Source organism: Rattus norvegicus, chromosome 5, assembly GCF_021556685.1.
Source record: "Rattus norvegicus strain SHRSP/BbbUtx chromosome 5, alternate assembly SHRSP_T2T, whole genome shotgun sequence".
Lineage (NCBI taxonomy): Eukaryota > Metazoa > Chordata > Mammalia > Rodentia > Muridae > Rattus > Rattus norvegicus.
Genome location: NC_141538.1, coordinates 122,695,567 through 122,713,931, shown reverse-complemented (window position 1 = coordinate 122,713,931; position 18,365 = coordinate 122,695,567). Strand labels below are relative to the sequence as shown.

Genomic DNA, 18,365 nt, shown 5'->3' with positions numbered 1-18,365 from the left:
GAAAAGCACTAAGCATTGTTTTAGAGAATAAAATCCATGACTTAATTTCTCATAGAAGCCTAAGTGGTTCCCGCATTATCTCTGTCAGGACGATGGCCCGTGGTTTCCATCTAGCTTTGTTTTTCTGCTTGGTTTCCTTATGCCTGTGTATTTGGTCAGTTTTATGAAGTTTTGAAATTTACTCTTACCAATATGGCAGCGTTTAGTTTACATCGGGTAAACAAAAAAAGAATCCCTAGCTTGAGTATAATCAGGGTGTATGCAATAATCAATAAGGAGAAATCTAAACCATCATATTACCATTAATACAATTTATTACCATTAATATAAATATAATTTGCATTTCTGGGATCTATAGCTTCTTAAATTTTTAGCCCTAAGTCATGCTATGCTGGATGAGTTATGAATAGTCACTGTGACTTCCTAACATAATCCACAAGAGGGATTATTAGTCCCAAATAGATGAAAAGGCAATGCTAAAAGAGATCAAAAACTTTTCCAAGACCCCAAGACCCTATAACATGAAGCAATAAATGGCAAGGATGAGGTGTAACCCTATATGTCTAATCACAAAGCCCATGTTTTTAATCACCACACTAAACTACATTTTATATAAGAGAGTCTTAACCATGACCTACATAAAGTATGTTATTTGTCTAATGAGTGTCTGTTAAAACACTGCTGGATCCTAAGTACTTTTCTAGTTACCCTTGGAGGAAAAGAAATAAGAGAAGGCTACATGCCTAGTGCTCCAAAACTCAGATTCTTTTGGAAGACAAGATACCGTCAACAGAACACAATAATTTTCCAAACTATACTTATATACTTAAGTAGCAATACAGTAAAATAGAAAACACTTAAAAATAATTATTTAAAATATATTTTGAGAAGTTTTGCAAGCCAGTAGAGTTAAAAAAAATATCCACGTGAACTGAGAACAGGACCCCTGTTGAAGGAATCAGAGAAAGAACTGGAAGAGCTTGAAGGGGCTCGAAACCCCTTATGAACAACAATGCCAAGCAACCAGAGCTTCCAGGGACTAAGCCACTACCTAAAGACTATACATGGACTGACCCTGGACTCTGACCTCATAGGTAGCATTGAATATCCTAGTAAGATCACCAGTGTAAGGGGAAGCCCTTGGTCCTGCTAAGACTGAACCCCCAGTGAACGTGATTGTTGGGGGGAGGGCGGCAATGGGGGGAGGGTGGGGAGGGAAACACCCATAAAGAAGGGGAGGGGGAGGGATTAGGGGGATGTTTGCCTGGAAACCGGGAAGGGGAATAACAACCAAAATGTAAATAAGAAATACTCAAGTTAATAAAAAAAATGGAAAAAGAAAAAAAAGATAATATTTGAAGTCAAAATAAAAAAAATCCAGGCTTTGAAGAGAAATGAACCTAAGTTTTAATTCCAGTATCATGTGGAGCCAAACCATTTTCTTTGACTCCTTAACTTTATAGCAAAACTAAATATATCTGCTCATCCTTTTATGGTAAAGATTATATAAAATTACTTATGTGTCTATGACATATAGACATCATAGTTTTTAAAAAAAATATTGAGTCTTAAGCAAAGACTTGAAAAGTAGACTTTATAAACTCATGCAAATAACTTGACTAACCCTCAATGGCTGGCATCTTCAAAATGAGTACAATGATGTTTTCATAACAGGGTTATAATAGGAATTTTGCATGAAGGCTTTTTAAAGCATTAGTAACTTGGCTGACACGTGGAGGGTGCCCAGTAAGTATTATTTACATAATATCCAGTGGTAAAAATGCTGAGTCTTTATAGAGGTTAAAAATAAGTCCTGCAGGTTGCCTTTGTTAGAGCAGAAAGTGTGGACTTAGGAGTTCTGGAATACTCCGAAGTCTATTAATATACCTTGGTGAAGCCCTGCCACTGCATTTGTAAAGGAGGTTATCTACATCACTTCCTTCCCACCCGTTTCCAGCTTTTATCAAGCATCCTTCTGCTGGCCCAGGGATGTCACGATGACTTATCTAGACTGAATGAGAGTACAGCCCTTGGCTGCAGTTACTCAAAGAAGAAAAATTGAATTCTTGAGATACAATTTTAAATGCACTTTATGAACACCAAAATGTTCCACAGCAGTAACGATTCACAAATGAGTAGAGTACACACCGTGGCTTATCAGAGGGTATTTACCCTGCAGTCCAGAAGAATGATTGTTGATAATTTTATAACCATCTCCAAAAAAGATGGTTTATCAGGCAGGAATAGCAAAGAAGTTACTCATTTAGAAAATGACTGCCTGCACAAGATAGATTATACCTAAGATTATAATGAATTGTGCTTCAGAAAATACTGCTTAAATTTCAATGAAAATAATTAGAAACCATCCAACCCCAAGCTACTAATGTAGCTACAATACCCTGTTTTGTACTTAAAATCCCTTCTCATCAAATGTATATAGGGTTTAGGCTTTGTATGTGTGTGCATTTTTACAACTCAAGTTAATATAGTCTACCACACGTAACTTTGCTACTCTGATGGCTTAATTAGTGTGTTTATTTCTCTTCTCCATGACATATTTATATAATTTGGCACAGTAGATAATCTTATGGCAAACATATAGGGTGTCTGCTGCACTTTCTGAATTCATTTTGTATTTCTACATGCCAAATGCATACCCACACACCACATGGCATAATCAGAAAACAATTTTTCTTTCTGTCATGACCTATACATGTACTAAAGGCCTGAGCTATCTGTCAAAAAAATGTCACTTCTTACATTTTTTTCTCCTATACAAATCAGCCACAGTTGAAAAGGTTCTACCCCTTTATCAGCCACATGTAAAATCAACCCATCAAATGCATGCAGAAACCAGAAGGAGAACTATCCACATTGCCCCCTTCTGTTTCTGATAATTTTCCTTCTACTGAGCCAAGATCTGAGAGATTCCAGAGGATCCTGACCATTGTCATAGTAAAGAACACACCTTCTAAGTTCACATTCCAAGTACACTCATTTCACAATGTTACTGTGGTCCACTTTTCAAGTGTGTCCTTCTGATCCTTCCCTATGAGGGCAATTACATAGTTTCCTCTTTATGCCCCTAGCCATGCATCTTCAGATATGTACAGTCTTCTTTAGACTTAGAAGGTCCTTCCTCTGATCTTTCCTGACACAAAGAACAGTTAATCCTCTGTTTGCTTCCCGGAAGGCCACAGACTCTACCAATCAGGTGAGGATCATTCTTTCTAGAAGCTATGCTCTATCTCAGTACAGATGCAATGATCAAAGTAATAGTATGTACAATGCTGGAAGGCATCCAGACACTTGGGATATCTGTAGAACTAAAGTGTATAAGCCACAGAGGTTCCAAGCTTTCCTTGGACCTCAAAGCTGTAACTACTCATCTCCCTGTCAACCAGATGCTGGCCACTGCCACCAACCAACATGCCATTCGAAGCCACACTTTTCACACTCTTTGTCCTTGGGCAGGATCTCATCCCAGAGATGACACATCAAATTAAGAACAATTTCACACTCCCAAAGCCCAACAAAAATAAGCTGAAAACAGCCAAGAGATTATTTGCATCTCCTCAAATTGACCAAAGACAGAAAAACTAGGATTAGCAGAATGTAAGGAAATGATCACTCAGAAAGAGTCTCGATGAAAATAAATTAGTATAGACTTTCTGAAATAAAATTCGGTGTCAAAATTTTTTTTTACAATTTGTGTAGTTCTTAACTCTGTAGTCAGAACCATTGGTGTTTGGATACTTATTAAGGCATTAGAAAACTGCAGAAATTAAACACAGAAACAGTGGGAGTAGCTATCATCAGAGGATGAGCTAAATAAAACATTGTATGATCCTTCACAGAATTACTACAAAGCTATATTTGTAATCAATTTTGAATGAAAACTCAAGTTTTGGAGCTACATGTATGATATCACTGGGAGTCTATCCAGAGGAACAGCTATAAAAATATTCCCACTGTTTCCAGGCACAGTTCTCTGAGGTTCCTGACAAGGGAAGACTCAGTCAAAAAAATCCATCTTCTCTTCATGTTTTCATCATCCCCCAGCAGGAGTGCATTTCCTATCACACATGCAGGGCTCTAGTATTTCCTGTCTCACATGCACAACTCTAGCATCTCCTGTCACACACACATGGCTTTAGAGGGATCCCAGGAACTCCTACCATTTATATTTTGCTGTGAGAAAATTCAAATGATTCTTTGTCTTTGAATTAAGGTCTATAGTAAAAGAGTGAGAAACTTCATTTTTAAAAGATAATCTTGGTTCTAAATGCATGTACAGTTTCAATATATTATAACTCTAAAAAGCCAGGGCACATCTGCAAATAGCATGTAAGCCTGTGAATAAACAGACAGCAGAGGCATAGTCTGGCTTACACACCCATTAAGCCTTGCAGACTGGATACTGGTTAGGCTAGATGAAGACCTAAAAGACAGTAATAGAATGTGATTTTACAACTAGAAGTCATATCCATGTGCAGAAGGAACAGGAGCAGGGGAAGCAGGAATATCTAGCGACATGTCCCAAGCAGACACCATAAAGCAAGTCTGATCAATGTAAGAGCTAAGGGTCTTTTCAGGACTGGAACTTTTGCTGGCATATAAAGTGATTCAGCATAAATAACCACATGTATGAATGGCTTGAGATTGAGAGGAGATGGATTCTGCATGTGAATTTTAAAACTCTGAATGAGTACATTTGAATAATAATAACTCATCTGATTTGCTTTGCTGTGTCCTTTATATACTCACAGGAAACATACATATGTACGAGATAGTTAATATTTAGGTTTTAAAAATTTCTATCAATAAAAATAAAATTTTCCAAATGGCATGAAAACATTACAGCTCTTTGGTGATGTGGTCTTAATAATACGTTAAATAATGGTGCATCTGAGAGTTAAAGAAGATTAGATCAAATGAGACTTAGTCACTGAAGCCCTAGAAACAGAAAACAACAGAAACACTTCACAACATTTCATTCACTCAGAGAGTTTTTACTGCTAGTCCTTTTTTCCCTTTCAGATGCCTATATTTCATAATCAAGTCCTGACTACCATTTGGTTATTGAAGACACAAGGGTATTACACTGAATTCTATTTTTCTGATTTGAAATGCTAAGTTGCGGGAAGGATTCACTTGAGAACTGATACAATTGCCAGTGCATTAAAAATTCCCATAGCTGAGGGACAACTAAAGCCACCCCTAGCCATCAAGAAATGACCCATCCCAAAGCACACTGCTTTCGTTTGGTAATATGATAATATTAAGCATTTCAACTTTAAAACATCACATTTAGAAGATCGAGATTTTACACAGTAGAAAATTATCAGTGGCTACAAAGACATATAAGCCTTCAAAATTCAGAAGTAAGTGACTCTCTAAAATTCTATCCAGAAAAGCTATTTATCATACATAAAACCAAAGGAAGACAATTTTAGATATTAAACGTTTCAAAAGTTCTACCCTAAACACATTCTTTCTTATACAAATTTAAATTGGGTACTGTTCAACAATAGAGGAGTTAAACCAAGAAAGGGAAAGGTACAGAAATGATGAAGGAAGAACTATGACTTCAGAAAGAGGTTGTAAAATCTATACCATGGCTATCCTGAACAAAGTTTTGATGCCCACCAAACCCATTGTGTCTTCTCTAGTCATAGCCAGACAAAAACTCCTAACCACCCTTTCCAGTGGAGTTTCATCATAAGACTGAGAGGTCTAAAGAATGAAACAATGAGATTTAAGAGGTAGGAATGTATGCCTCATTCAGGAATAAACTATCGCATTGTGTCATTACTCCTGCCCTGACTACAGTCGAGCATGCTAACTGCAGAACCCATGTACTGAAGCTAGAAGCACTTCTACTCTAATTCAAAACTCCAACCGACTACAAGAAGTAAAGCACATTGGCCCCATTGAGAGAAAAACGGCAACCCAGGGCTTCCACGCCCCTCATCTGACCCATTATGAGCTATTCTATACTGTTATATGACTAAGAAAAAAAGATTTCTGTGGTACATAGTAGGTATAATGACGCCATGTAAAAACTGGCAGCATGACTTCTGTTGCAATTTGGCAGACCCAGTTCTCCATCCCTCACTTTTATCTTGCTCTTATCTTGTCTACTTAGAGCTGCTACCATGAATGATGGTGCTAGGTAGGCTAAGGTACATTTCTCCCTATTCAAAACACCTCACTGAATTTGACTTTCCTCTTGATTTTCATAAGGCAATCAAGGAAATTAAGCAATACTTTGCAAGGACGAAAGGAAATACAGAAGGAGATCAAAGCCAAGGAGATGATATGTATGCAAAGTGTTTGCCACATAAGCTCGAGGACCTGGATCTGAATCCCAGAATTCACATAAATCTCACACATTAGCACATACCAAGAAACACAGTGCCTCGAAGGCCAAATGGGAAATAGAAGCAGAATTGTTGCTGACTTGGCATATGTAGCAGCAACAACAAATAGACCACGCCTCAAGGTGGAAGACTAGTTCCAACCGCTGAAATTGTCCTCTGACCTCCACATACATGTGTAGGCATGTGTACACATACACTGTTACACATACATGCACACACACATGCATACAAAGATGCACAATGAACAGAGTAATCACACTTACAAAGTATGTAATTAGCTGTCACTAACTGAGCAGCTTTCTCTAATTTTAGCTACTATCTCTAGCATCTACCACTCATGAAACCATACCCAAACATTTATTTTCAATACATTGCTCAAGACAATAAAACACAGAAAACAGTATCACTTCCATATTCCTACCTGCTGGCTACTTTGACATGTCAACTGTATGGCTAAATGTTCATCATCCAAAACCTGACTTTAGGAAGAGGCAGTATTCTGCCATAGAGGTTCAAGTTCTATCATGACCTTGATGGTCAAGTAACCTTTAAATCTTGAGTGTCTAGTGGATTTAAAGGATGCTTTATTTAGAACTGAAGAGTTGACTCTGTGGTTAAGAGCATATACTGGTCTTAACAAAAGATTCAAGTTCAGTTCCATGAATCCACTTCAGGGAGCTCACAACTGCCTGTAACTCTAGCTGCAGGGGATGTAATCCCCTCTTGTGGCCTGTGTGGGAACCTTCATTTATGTATAGAAACTCAGATATACATATACATATACATACATACATACATACATACATACATACATATCATTAAAAATAGATTTTTTTCCTTTAAAGATGTCCCATCACACAAAATAATTGATACGACTACTGGAAGTTCTATGTTAGGCTTAATATTAAATGTCTGGCACTAGAATTGATATTCAGAGAATGTCAGAGAAGTGTTTTCTCATTTACTATTTAAGAAACCAAAAATATTTCTAACATCTGGACCAATCTATTGCAATATTGGATATTTAATAAAGCATCATTCTCTTCCCTTCACAATGAACTTTACCTTCAAAAACTCCAATGCTTTGTTATATAACTCACCTTAGAAAACCCCACAGTGAGGACCTTACCCAAAATCCCTAATTATGACACTCACATTTGGAAATTATCACCCATCATCTTGTTTACACATCTATATTGCTATTTATAGAATTTATGTAACATCCTGCAGAGCAAATAAATGCACTTCACATCCATTTCATTTGTAATAGCCTGCTGAAGCATGATGAGAATTGTTGTCTCACCCCATTCTAATGGGAAAAAAAATAACCAAAAACCTCTATTACATTTCTTAATGTGATGAAACAGCTCCTATCTAGAACGCCTACATTAATCGGAAATTAAACTATCAATTATTGGGATATTTTCACCAATACTCTACATGTGAATAGCATGGTAAACTCACCTGGATTAAGTGAATTTTGTTCTTTTTAAAGTAAGGATCTGGTCTTGGATATCTTGAGTATTAATCATACATATTAAAAACAACTCAAAATCCACAGATATAAATCTGAACAACAAAAGGCAGTGCTTCACAAATAAATTATAAATAACATGGGCAGTGTCTTATTCCTCAGAATACCATACTTGCATGTGGCATCAATTACAGAAAAAAAAATTGTCCTTCCTTTGCCACCTCCTACAAATGGACACTCTTCTGTAACTTTTAATGAGCCACTACAACCACTGCTACAGTATTTCTTGGTTTGGTGAAAGGGGAAAGTCAGAAGGAGATGTACATTAACTGATAAAGAGGACAACCAACCCTGCTATACATTTTTCTTAATCCAAATGGGGAACACATTTTTTTCAAGGCTCATTGGTATTCTCCAGCTGTATCTGCATCTTACCAAAGTTAAAGTTAAGTAGGAGGTGTGACTTACAGAAATAGAGTTTCCCTCTTAAAGCTTTACCCATTGAATGAAGTATGAAATCTCTTCTTTGTGATACAAAACAAAAACTCTTAGATTTTCACGTTTTCCTTTTCACTATAGGCAATGGAATGTAAAATTTACAAATTATCCAACATTTTCACAGCTAAACATCTTCAAGATTGGAATATTTATACAAATTAGTTGAATTTTACAATTTAAGATTGGAAATTATGAAGGTCTGTAGACATTAATTTTACTCTTCAGAAATATAAAATGTAAAGTCTCAATTTATACATCCAGCTGGGAATGCGTTTGGCTGGGAGGACTAGAAAACTTGATGAATAGTAAGTTAAACCATTAAGAGGTTTGGTTTTTCTCTTGGATAATTATGTCTGGAGGCGGACAAGGCTGGGCTGACGTATCTCTAAGACATCACCTCAGATGTAAGGGTCATTCATTTTTCTCCATCATTCTAGGCATATGGATCTATGTCTAGTGGTTATAAGAATGCTGCTCATCAATCAAAACAAGTCATCAATGCTTAATGGAGAAAAGTAAAGGTCTAGAATATCTGGAGGCTTGAGATGTCTGCCTTTGTTCAAACCATCTAATCTTTGTCATTAGAGCCATGCCTAGCTTCAAGAGAGACTGGAAAGTTGAATAACGCTATCTATCTTTCAAACTTCATAGTAGAAAAAGATAAAAGAGAAATTGATTGAATAAATGCAAATGACTCTATCTACACTAACATCCACACTTCCAAACCAGTTCAATCTAATGCCATCTACTTAAGTATCATCACCATTGCCATTATCATGGTTAGCACTAAATATTTCTCCCCCAAATGGTTCAATATGTTGTTGGGAAGGTATACTCATACATCTCTTATAACTGAAAACTAAGGATCACAAAAAAATGTGGTAATCTCAGAACTTAAAAATAATTTTCCTGATAATTTTCTCATGAATAAAATACTTAATTACACAGTCTATTTCAAGACTCCCTTAGTGGTTTGTCAAATAATGTCCATGAATGTGGAGTTTAGCTGAATCATAACCCCAAAAGGCCCCTAGAGAGCCATATAATCTGGTCATGCCATGTTCCCTGGTTCCACAATTGTGGGTGACCACTAGCATTTCAACAATGAACTCCAGACCTCAAGTTCTTAGTTGTCTCTTAGGGTCACCTTCAAAATTTTAGTCTCTAAAGTATTTGGAAAAGTGAACGGTTGTAGTAGGAGGGCTTCACTTTATGATTTCCTTTTTAGACAATCTTCCATTTTTTGTCATTAAATTTTTCACTCTAGTACAAATCACGAGACTACAAAACCAGTCTTCCCTGGTCAGCAAGCATGTCCTTTAAGCATGGACAGGTAGTCTCTTTAGAAGTAATCTAACAATTACTGGTCTTAGTTGCTAATCTCTGAATTCAGAAACAATTATTCTTCTGTGTTGTAATTACCTGGATATATGATGGAAGGAAGACACAGATGGGGTTTTCTTTCCTCCCTTGGAAAATCTTCCAATAAATATAGCAACACCACTCTATGCTTCTTCGTTACTAACATTTGATATACTAAGGAACAGTCTGAGTGGGACACTCATTTCTGTGCAGTGAGAGGGTGGCAGCCAACAGGAGCTAATGAAAGAACCTATCCAAGGAGTCTTCCCGTGCGTGCGTGCGTGCGTGCGTGTGTGTGTGTGTGTGTGTGTGTGTGTGTGTGTGTGTGTGTGTGTGTGAATTCTGTGCATACAGGGGAAGAGAAAACAAGCAAACAAGCACTATGGGTTGAGTTGCCTGTTTGTGTTTTCTACTGTCAGTCTGCTTGAACATCTGTTAGTCCCACATCATCTTTCTCACCACTGGTTCTCAAGGACCTGCCAGGAAAACATACCCTTCAGTGCTCAGTGTAACAATTCAGTTGTGCCAGTGCAGTATTCTCGGGGCAGTTGTCACTGCCCTCAGGCCAGTGTTCCAATCCAGTATGTTTAGGGCAATCGCCATTGTCCTCAGGCCAGCAGGAGTGACTATAATACTGAAAATAAACTATTAAACTTAAGTCATCCTTCCCAGCAAAGACAATGAAGAGTTAACACATGAGGATGACAAAAGCCTGTATCTAAGAGTCTTCTCTAGGAATTCATCCATCCTCATATTAGATGCGAGCTTAGGTTATATGTTAGATAATAGGCCCACATGTTTGCATATTTCAAAATATGCCTATAACTATTAAGAAACACCATGTTCTGAAGTGTGCTTTCTCATCAACAAGGGGGACTAGGAAATCACACCTCTGTATAAATGTTTAGTATCTCCTCTAAAGAAGGCTGCTCTTATTGAAGAAATCGCAATGTTAGAAAAACAGTAAAAGCTCAGAATAAACAAACCCAGTTGCTAGTGAACTGAAGCCACTCAGATCCCTTATGGCATCTCAAGGTCTCCATTTTCTAGGGTGTAAAACAATAGTTGACTTCTGAGATCAGTTTTAGCTCTAAAAAAAATGCTATGATTCTGTGAGCCAGCCTTATAATATGAACCAGGAATCTTTTCTTTAAACCTTTTGATATCAGAAAGTATTTATGCAAAGAATATTTTTCTAAGATTTAAAATGTCCATTGGGGGGGGGAATGTCCATTGATAAAGGGTTCTTTTAGCACTTCCCACAGGGGTGTCAAAAGATTAAACATGCTAATATTTTTTAAAATGCTTAAAGATAACATGGAGAAAAACATTTCAGAGAAAATACCATGCGCAGATTTTTGTCTAGGATTTCAGCGTTAAGATGTGGCTTCATACTTCAATCTCCAATTCAACATTATGAATTAACTTAAATAAGAACTTTAGACCAAGGTTCAGCTTATGTCACTACAACAAACATGTGACACAGGGAAATGCAGCCGAACTAGTATTTTCAATTACATTAATGGATAATGTGGCTGAGGATTTAAGCCTCAGCGGGTTTAAAAAGCACATAGTCCGGTGTATACATGACAGTGCATGTTCATCTACCCCTGCCTCTCTGTAGTGATTTACACTACTGTAAATCCTGGAAATAATGCCATAGCCATTCAACAGAGGCTCAGAACAGTGGGAAGAGGCTGGTGGACTAGCTGATGGCCTGTAACCATAGGAATGATACAGCAATAGGACACGCTGGGGTAAAAACTCCTGACCCTAACCTACCTATAGAAGGCAAGGGAGATTTGTCATTTTTACGTCTAACTAGACTCTAGCTAAAAACAGTAGGTAGCCTTACAGCACAGACATAAAAATCCTGTCACAACAAGCTCCAGGGCAGGGAACATTCTCTATCCCTACAGTCTAGTACCAATATCTTCCCTTACCTGTGCTGGGGAAGATCCCTCCGCCCATCATGAGGCTGCAGCAGAATTCAGATAAAAGTCCAGATGCACCAGGCAAAGCAGACAGCCCGTAAGCCACTAGGGATTAGACTGTCACTAACACTGTTGCCCCACAAAATGGGACGAGGTCTGCATGCTGAACATAAAAAGAGTAACTACCCGCTGCAGTGTAAGACCTAAGGAGGACCCAGAGCTTTCTGATATAATAGCAAAAAGGTGGGGAAATAGCCTAGTGTGTAGTTACAAACTGAATGGAAAAAATTAATACCAGCTTTGTGCCTGCCACGGAGAAAGAATATGCTTTGCCGAAACCATGCAGTAATCAAAGTTCTAGTAGATACTATTGCTGGATAAGCAATCCCAGAAGAAGCTCAAGTGAGAGAACAACTCTAAAGGGCTTATAAAATAACTACAGTTCAAATTTTAAGAAATAAAGTGGAATTAGAAACCATAATGAGGGTAGAAAAATCTAGGAAGCAAGCAAATCTGAAAAGATTGAACAGCATTTCTAACCGTAAGAAAAGAAATCAGTTCAAGGAGCAAGTTAATTAATAGATAAGACATCAACAAGGATGGGAATGCCTATGGATCGCCTCTGAACAGCTGTCCAACAAGCTTTCAAATATCTGCATTTAGAAGGTAATACAGAGGTGATAGCTGTAACTGATGAAAAGAAAAGGCCCAAGATGAATCTAGTACAAATGTCACAGGCAGTAATAGAGTAGACACAGGATAAAAGAGACTCAGACATGTTATGCATTCTTATTAAGAATAATAGGAATCCTCTGATTAAGTAGGCACTCAAAAGCTCAAGAAGAAACAGTATAAACCAAACCATAGGTGAACATGCCACAATGAAAGAGGAAAGCATCAGGGACAAAGAACAGCTCAAACACAGCTCAGGAGCCAATGTATCAACAAGAGTGGCTGGAAAACCATGTCTTCAGAAAAATGAGAAAAACAACTGACAACTGGATTCTCCTCCCCAATGCTCTTTTGTTTAACCACCAAAATAAGATACAACTTCAAACAAGCAAAAGATATTCAGAGACTTTTGTCATCTTGAGGAACATAAATCCAAAGGAAAAAGAGAAATAGAGCAACAGTAAGCACAGATGATATGACTCAACTCAATGAAACATTGACTGTATAAATGGTCAGAAGACCCAATTTTATAAAAAAGACATGTAGTATAAAAGTATGGTAGAACTATTTTGGTAAAGAATTTTGAAATATGAGGGGTCATCAAGATTACCAAACTATGAGGTCTTTATTTAGTTCGAGAAAATAGATGTGCTCATCTATTGTATCTGCTAAGACAAAATATGTAAGTGGGTGTAGTAACTTATACCTATAATCTCAGAGCTTGGGAGTGGAGAAGTAGGAGGATCAGGCATTCAAGGTTACCCTCAGCTACACAATTCAAATCTAATCTAAGTTACAGGAGACCTTGTCTCAAAAAAAAAAAGAAAGAAAGGAAGAAAAGAAAAGAAAGAAGGAAAGGAAGAAAGAAAACACAATGATAGTGTCTAAAAAACATTTCTTTTTTTTTTGAAAATTAAAACAATTTTTAAACATTTATTTATTTCACATATATGAGTACACACACTGTAGCTGTGTTCAAATACATCAGAAGAGGGCATCAGATCTCATTACAGATGGTTGTGAGCCACCATGTGGTTGGTGGGAATTGAACTCAGGACCTCTGGAAGAGCAGTCAGTGCTCTAAACTGCTGAGCCATCTCTCTAGCCCCCTAAAACATTTTTTTAAAAAGATGTAAGCTAAACAATAGTGTACAAGCCTGTTTAGGCTTTTCTAATCTGTCATATAAGGAAAAGATTGAAATCAAGTGGGAAGGACAAAAATAAGAATCACTTGATTTTGGCTGGTGCTGGCACACACCTTTGAGCCCAGCACTAAGGAGGCAGAGGCAAGTGAGTCTGTGTGAGTTAGAGGTCAGACTGGTCTGCAGAGCAAGTCCCAGAACAGCCAAGGCTATACAGAAAGCCTGTCTAACCTTCCCCAAATCATTCAATACCCCTAGACTATAAATTCATACTCTGAAGCTTATGAGATTTATGTGGAAATCTGAGGTTATTTCTATAGAGTCAAGACAAGAAGAAAAGGCACACTTGCAGTTGGTGCCATCTTGGTTTGCTGCTGTACGTTAACACGGTTGTCATTTTGTAGGTCTTGTTTATGGAACTGTATTGTTGAGATTCCATTGTCAGAGCTTCTCTGTTCTATCTGGGATTCACTCTCTCTCAGCAGATGACCTGGTCCTCTGGATCTTTACAATCTCTCTGCCACCTTGTGCATAACATTCCCTGGAGTCCTAGACATATGGAGCTCTACTACAGATGTGCCAGTTGTGTCTGGACACCTCACAGTCATTTATTCTCTGAGTTTTGACAAGTAGTGTGACTCTGCAGTAGCTGTCAATGCTGTGGAAAGTTTATCTGACAAAGTGTGAGAGCAACACATCTCTGAATATAAAATCACATAGTTAGCACCCAGTCAGTAATTAAATTGGTTTAGAAAAATGACAACATGTTCTCCTCTAGGGTCTATGACTTCATTAGCCATGAGTAGTTGGTGCATTTCACAGTATCAGGCATAAATTCCTTCCTGTTGATTGGGCTTTAAGTCAAATGAGACAGCTGTTGGTTATGCCAAATAGTACCACTATTAAACCACTGGGACTATCTTGCCAGGATGGTCATTCTTGTGGTTTAAAGGCTTTACAGCTGGGTTTGACCACTGATTGCCTTTCTCCCTTGGTGTCTTACAGAGTGCCTTCTGATACTATGAGAGCTAGTGCTAAGAGGGGAGGATTCCAAGACAGTTCCAGATCAATGACACAAAGTCTTGGGTCTGAAGTGTATGGTGTCTTCAGAAATAGGCTTTGATCTGCTTTAAGTTGGCAGTAGCAACCAAGGTTGATGGCGATCAACTGTATTACTTTGGAAGTCTTCCTATAAGCCTAAAGTTACTAATAATAGAAATTAGATATATAATAACCAAATCAATAACAAAGAGTACACAGAAATTGCAAACAAATGTTAGGAAAGAAAGACAAATCATGGAGGAAGAGAAGGGCAGAGAAGGTCCTTCAATGCCAAGTGACACCACATCTCAAAGGGCAAATGGTAAAATAAGCATGCACAGGGGACGTTGTCACAGACTAGTCCTTGGCATGTCACCTGACATTAAATTAGTGTGCAATTTCCTTAGCTATTATAAAAATTCGAGGAAGAATGTGGATTGAAGCTTCTGTAAAAGGTCATGTGAATAAACTGCAATGCATACCAGGTGCTCCAGAGTTACAAGGACTCCTTAGAGCCATGCTGACATGGTGATCTTCATAGTCCCACACCCATTAGCTACTAGATGTGGCTACTGTAGACGAGAGTATGTGTGGATGTGGACAATGGGCTCCTCTCCAACCCCATCATTCTCCAAGCTTTGCAGCCACTGAAGATCTTCTCTTAATAACATTCTCAGGGGCTGAACCAGCAAGTTCTTGCCAGGAGAAGGCTTCAACACATCACATTGTCCATCGAACTACCTCAAGGTCCTTACAATTAGTGTTCAAAGGAAACCACATGTCTAGTAATCCACAACCCACTTAGAGCTTTCCTTAAACTATGCTGCTTGGATTTCTTAGAAAGAGCAATGAGTTTCATGCTGAAATTATTTTTTTAAAAACATTTACTAACATATAAATCTTTCTAAATCAAAACCTGCTTAATTGCTCTCTAGCCAAAACAGGTTAAATAAAGTACTAACAGAAAACTGGAACTCTTTATGCTTTTCATTTTAAATGCATTGTAAGCCAACACAAAAGTATCTTTCCTGAATGTAAATGTATGCTCACAGAACCTGCTATTGTTAAATAGTGTCTCTACCTGGAGAAATGACCCCAAGAACATAAAACTATGTTGTATGATTTATTTCTTGTTCCTCAATCAAAACCAATCCTACTAGGAAAGTAAACAAGTATACCTGACCAGGTATCCTCTAGAGAAATTTAAAATCATTCATCTTAGCAAAATATGCCAACCTAGAAATAAACTGAGAAACCAATCAAATGAGGAAATACAAGTAGACAAGTTGCAAAATTATTCAACTCACAACTATATCAGGAAATAGAAAGATGATGGATCTGTTTACTAGACATCCTGAATGCATCAATCATGTTATCTCAACAATTCAATGCCTTTAATACTTACTTTTTTTTGGGTAAATTTAAAAACCAGCATTATTCTGTATAAAAACCAAACAATAATAGAAACTGAACAGCTCCTTATATGTCCTGTAAGTATTGATTTGAAGAGCTGAAAAGGCCAATTTTACACTGAAAACAGATGTTTATATTAAAGAGATTTCTTCTTTCTGGATGTCAGAAGATAAATGAGGTACCCTGAGCTGGAATCACAACTAAATTTGCTTTACCTGAAATGAAATCACCGGTCTTCTTCACCTTCTTGGCTATGTATGATCACAAAAATTCCAGGTCCTTTCTCTTTAGCTAATACACAAAAATATTGGGATCCCCAAATTGGGAGGGGGGACTTGAAAATTATTGCATAACAAGGGGGTTGACAAAAGCAAAGGAAATTATATGATCTAGAAAAGATGCATGGACTTATATTCTTTTAACACATTGTTAACTTAATATGCTTTTCTCACAGTATAGCCAGGAACTTGTAGCTGGAAATTGCTACATCTGAATGGTGCATCACAGAACAGCTACATCTCATAAAGCTCTAACACAGGAATACACAGAATGCATTTCTGTTTAGGAAGATCACACACATGTGATGTAAACCTAAGGTCATTGAAATGTACATTTTTTAAAGTCACGTCTTGCTTTAAGATCACCACCCCAGGCATGCTGTGTCATTCAGAAGATGAGCACCTGACTGGGTCCTCCACACCTTCCTCTTTATACTTGGTCAACACGATGGCTACCTTGGACTCAAATTTGAATGTGCAGTGTAGCACATGGATGGCGGTAAAAGAAGGAAAACAGAACCGGGAGAGGAGATAGAGAAGAAGGAAAGTAAAGTGAGGGGCAGCGGGCCTCCTGCTTCCCAGTATTGGAGCTTCTCAAGGCAGCCCAGGCACCAGAGCTTGTCAAAAGTTCTGGGCAGAGCCTAGATTCTGCAGAGGCTTGGGGACCCAGCTACCTAGATGTGCTGGAGCATCCTGCGGCCGCAGTGGGCAAACTCTAGGCAGTTGGTCCCAAGGCACCACCAGCTCATTACCGCCCACTTGGGGGCTCTGCTTAGGGAATCCTTCTTCCCAGCCATATCCTTTGGCTCGCTCTGCATCCCAGCGACTGACCAAGAGGTCCACTGGCCGAGCGACAAAGACTGAGGGCACCCAAGGGAAGGGGCCCATGGGAGGATTGGTTCCCAGAGGCGATCTGAACGCACTTAGGCTGCCATCCCGGTTGCCCAGCTCCAGAAACCGCAGTCGGTGGGACCACGGTGCGGGGCAGAGAGAAGGGAGGTGAGGCAGAGGCATCCTCAACCTCAAGCTGCGCTCCCGCGCCAGGATGCCCCGTGGGCGAACCTCGGAGGTCCGAGGAGAGAGCCCTGAAGCCTGGTCTCAGGATATCGAGGCTACCCAGGCGGGGTCACCAGCCCGTGCTGAGAAGCACCGGTACCTCTCCTGCCCCCGGACCCCGGCGGACCACAACGGACCGAGCCCTGAGCCGCTGCTCCCCGGAGCCACTCGCTCCAGAACCGCACTGAATCCGAGATCTGGTCCCCCTGACTGAATGCCGCAGCCTCTGAGGCCACCACCTGTGAGCCACCCGCAGCCAGGGCCTCTGGCCCGTCGCCTTTGGCTCCTTTCCTCTCCCTCCTACCTGGCCGAGCTCCCCGGCACTCCACGCGCGCAACCGCAGGGGACTTTTGCAGAAGAACCCTTACTGCCAGCCGGCGCTCGCTGCAGCCTCCCTCCACCGAGGCTGGAGGATTACACGCAGCCCTGCGTGCCCATCAGCCGGTGCGGACGATCCCGGGTGGAACCTCAACTCGCCGGCCCCCACCCCCATTCATAATCCCTGCGGCCGTCTGCCACTACACGCCGCCCCCGCCCCCGCGCTCGTTCCCGCTCGCTGGCCCTGCGATGTGTCAGTAGCTCCCTGTTCATCAGCCACCCAGACAGCATCAAGGGTTTCCGCACCTCCTGGCTACAAGAAAGGGGGATGGGCCCCCACCCCCGGGGGGGTGGGCGGGTGGAAAGAGTCTGGCTCATCACTCAAAGAGCTGGTGAGAGCTCAGTAGCCCCTTGCTCTCCTGTTGCATAAAGGAGTCCCTGAGGAAGGGGCTCTGTGTTCCTAAACCAAAGGGTCATATCAGTGCTGAGGAGGTGTTTCAACAACACACCCTGGGAGAGGGTCCCACAACTTAGGAATTTAAGTGATGCAGCAGCAACAGCCTCAGGCACCTGGGAACCTGATCCTTCTCTAAGAAAACAGATGGGCGGAGTCCTGCTGTGTGTGTGTGTGTGTGTGTGTGTGTGTGTGTGTGTGTGTGTGTGTTTTCCTAGTTGTCCAGTCCTTTCAGTCAAGATGCAAGAAGGAAGCTGGCAAGGATAAGAAGAAGCCAGGGAAGGGGTGATTGTACCTTGAAGTACCAAACTAATTAGACAACAGAAAGACTTTCACAGAT

The 18,365-nt window shown here is 39.7% G+C and overlaps 1 protein-coding gene across 2 annotated transcripts in view; it reads right to left on the bottom strand.

Annotated features, from left to right (window-relative positions):
• Pde4b (phosphodiesterase 4B) overlaps positions 1-17,723 on the bottom strand; it is a 576,426-nt gene extending 558,703 nt beyond the window's left edge. For both annotated transcript variants that reach the window (XR_015687514.1, NM_001398935.2), the window contains 1 exon segment: positions 17,558-17,723. The gene's annotated coding sequence lies outside the window, so the exon portion shown is untranslated.
• Between the last annotated feature and the right edge of the window lie 642 nt (positions 17,724-18,365).